Raw genomic sequence first — 3,771 nt, forward strand, 5'->3', positions numbered from 1 at the left:
TAAAATATACAGCAAAACACCGTCAAATTCCAACGGTAATGGAGTGTAAAACCAAAAAACTCCTTTTACTGTATTAAATAGATTGAATAACCATTAATTGTGAGACTGGATAAAACTTTGTTTTTACTGTGATAAAATGTTGAAATTATAAATACTGTCTGTGAAAACAAATAAATATGCATATATTTTACAATTAAATATTGTAATGTTGAAAATGTCTGAAAAACTTAGATTTTACGGTATTATTTGAGTAAAACTACATCTTTTCGGGTTGTGCACATTGGAATTCACAGTATAAAGCTGTAGATTTTAAGCAAACAAAAACATTCATTTTACAGAAGCAAGATGTTAAACAATAGGGTCCACCGTAATAATACAACCAGTAAATACCATTTAAAAAAAAAAAAAAAAAAGCAAATATCAGCAGTGAAAGACAATAAAATTGATAGTATTTTTTTTTATTTTAAAATTCAGATACTGATATACAGATTAAAAGTTAGGCCTGCAGTATATCATTGTTAACCTTCTGATAAAAAAAATCAACAGCAAAAGAAGATGTTAAAAATAAAGTTTATGGTTGTGAATAAAATTGATTTCAATAATCTTTTTAATTATTATTTTAAAACAACTTTATGTTGTTGTGTTTCACGCCATATTATCAGACCACCTTAAGTGGGTCCGCCTTAAATTTTGAGTTTGTGTGATCGCTGTTGATTGGTAGCTAAACTGTTGGTAAACTGTGTACAGACGTTTTACGTTCGAATTGCAGAGAAAAAAAAAATTCTGGTAGCAACATTGTGCAGTATGAGCGAACCATTTCACCAAAAAGGGGAAGCAAGGCAAGACGTGGCTGCAGCGGTCTGCAGACGTGACTTCTGATCAAATTCGAACCTCCTAAAGAAACAAAGAGCGACATTACATTGCGGGATGACGCCACCTGAAAATGACCAATAGCGCTGGGCGCTGCTGAGCTGTGTGCCAACCGCTCTTTTTTTCATGCAGGAGACTCAAGTTGGCTTCGCTTAACGGACACAGTTTTGAACTCAGTATATTAGCGCCATTTATTGCTGCTTGGACCACAGCATCTTCGGAATTTGTAGACATCCTGGCAGCTTACAATTAGTTCGAGGTGAGGTGAGTACATGCAACTTCAAGTTATCTCTGTTATAAAAATCCACCAGCCCAGCGTTTATAGATAATTTTAGCAGTTCGTTTTTTATGAGTGAGGTTGTGAATTTAGTTAGCATTTGTGAGTTGAGTTAGCATTACTGTCGCCAGGAAGCATTGCTCTGGATTAGTTTCTGTGTTTGGCGATGCTTAATTCGCTAGGGAGGAATTACCAAAGTACATGGAGTTATGTTAACCTGTAATTTCTGTGGTAAGGTAGTTCAGTCATCAAGGGGCTACGTGCTTCATTGTAAACTGCATCGGAATGAGCCACGTTGTTTCTTTCGGTGTATTGAAGCAGGCTGCAAGCAGACATACACCAGGTATGGCGCTGCTTAAGGCTCATTTTTACCGAAGACACTCTGCCCCCACCCATGTCACTGGTGTGGCGGTGGTTTCTTCGTTTACATGTGCAATGGCGATGTGTGAACGCCAGTGTCAGAACTCTCTCTTTATGATTAAAAGGTTTGTTTTGTTCCTGCCCTTTTCAGACACTGAATTTGAGCAGAAACCATAAGGATACTCAAAGGACCTGTGACTCTCAGGAAATGGTGAGATTTCAGGTCATAATCTTTTTTTCTTTTTTTTCCATTAAATTCATTTTCCTTTTTCCCTTTACAATATTGCTGTTTTGTTTTTGTAAACAGCATCAAATGAGAAGGACAGATGAAACAGTTTCAAGACAATGGCAGGAAAACATGCTGAAGATTGAAACAAACCTTGGCTGGAAATATTTGGTATGTGTTTTACCGTAAATCAAATTGTTGAAAACATTCAGCTACACTGCGACACAGGAAACTTCATTTGCACTTATTTTGTTACTTTAATTTCTTGTCTCATTATTTTTGTCAGTTATTATTGTTTATGGTGTATGCCCTTCTTGTTTTCTTTCTGAATGCAGAAGGTATCTAGCCAGTCCACAATGAAAGCTTCATTGCACCCCATGAGTCTTCTGGCAGAAATGATGGCGCCTGTATTCTTTGGTTTCCTAAACATCACACCCTGCCTGTTTATACGAGGCTCTTCAATTAAGTCTGCACCCAAAGATTCAATAAGAGGTAAGCAGTGGTATTATTCAAGTTTTGCTAAAGAAAGATGGACAGGAGACACTAATCTTAATCAGCCGAGCTCAGGTTCATGTCCAGGTGAGCAGTTTCATACGCTATAAAATGTAGATTGAATGATAGGTCTCATCACCATGCATTCAGCCATTAACTTCAAGTTCTATGATAAATCAATAGGAAACTTAAATACGCTTTTCCAACAAATTATGATTGTGATTAGGGCTGCGTTGTCTACAGGAGTGCAGAATTATTAGGCAAGTTGTATTTTTGAGGAATAATTTTATTATTGAACAACAACCATGTTCTCAATGAACCCAAAAACTCATTAATATCAAAGCTGAATGTTTTGGAAGTAGTTTTTAGTTTGTTTTTAGTTTTAGCTATTTTAGGGGATATCTGTGTGTGCAGGTGACTATTACTGTGCATAATTATTAGGCAACTTAACAAAAACAAATATATACCCATTTCAATTATTTATTTTTACCAGTGAAACCAATATAACATCTCCACATTCACAAATATACATTTGTGACATTCAAAACAAAACAAAACAAATCAGCGACCAATATAGCCACCTTTCTTTGCAAGGACACTCAAAAGCCTGCCATCCATGGATTCTGTCAGTGTTTTGATCTGTTCACCATCAACATTGCGTGCAGCAGCAACCACAGCCTCCCAGACACTGTTCAGAGAGGTGTACTGTTTTCCCTCCTTGTAAATCTCACATTTGATGATGGACCACAGGTTCTCAATGGGGTTCAGATCAGGTGAACAAGGAGGCCATGTCATTAGTTTTTCTTCTTTATACCCTTTTTGCCAGCCACGCTGTGGAGTACTTGGACGCGTGTGATGGAGCATTGTCCTGCATGAAAATCATGTTTTTCTTGAAGGATGCAGACTTCTTCCTGTACCACTGCTTGAAGAAGGTGTCTTCCAGAAACTGGCAGTAGGACTGGGAGTTGAGCTTGACTCCATCCTCAACCCGAAAAGGCCCCACAAGCTCATCTTTGATGATACCAGCCCAAACCAGTACTCCACCTCCACCTTGCTGGCGCCTGAGTCGGACTGGAGCTCTCTGCCTTACCAATCCAGCCACGGGCCCATCCATCTGGCCCATCAAGACTCACTCTCATTTCATCAGTCCATAAAACCTTAGAAAAGTCAGTCTTGAGATATTTCTTGGCCCAGTCTTGACGTTTCAGCTTGTGTGTCTTGTTCAGTGGTGGTCGCCTTTCAGCCTTTCTTACCTTGGCCATGTCTCTGAGTATTGCACACCTTGTGCTTTTGGGCACTCAGTGATGTTGCAGCTCTGAAATATGGCCAAACTGGTGGCAAGTGGCATCTTGGCAGCTGCACGCTTGACTTTTCTCAGTTCATGGGCAGTTATTTTGCACCTTGGTTTTTCCACACGCTTCTTGCGACCCTGTTGACTATTTTGAATGAAACGCTTGATTTTTCGATGATCACGCCTCAGAAGCTTTGCAATTTTAAGACTGCTGCATCCCTCTGCAAGATATCTCACTATTTTTGACTTTTCTGA

At 38.7% G+C, this 3,771-nt stretch overlaps 1 long non-coding RNA gene across 1 annotated transcript; it reads left to right on the forward strand.

The window, feature by feature from the left end:
- The first annotated feature begins 1,046 nt into the window (after positions 1-1,046).
- Positions 1,047-1,840, forward strand: LOC120437312. Its single transcript, XR_005611006.1, has 3 exons — positions 1,047-1,134; positions 1,659-1,718; positions 1,815-1,840. It is a non-coding gene; the product is annotated as an uncharacterized LOC120437312 (long non-coding RNA).
- Positions 1,841-3,771: the final 1,931 nt, after the last annotated feature.

This window comes from Oreochromis aureus, unplaced genomic scaffold (assembly GCF_013358895.1).
Source record: "Oreochromis aureus strain Israel breed Guangdong unplaced genomic scaffold, ZZ_aureus HiC_scaffold_74, whole genome shotgun sequence".
NCBI classification, from domain to species: Eukaryota; Metazoa; Chordata; class Actinopteri; order Cichliformes; family Cichlidae; genus Oreochromis; species Oreochromis aureus.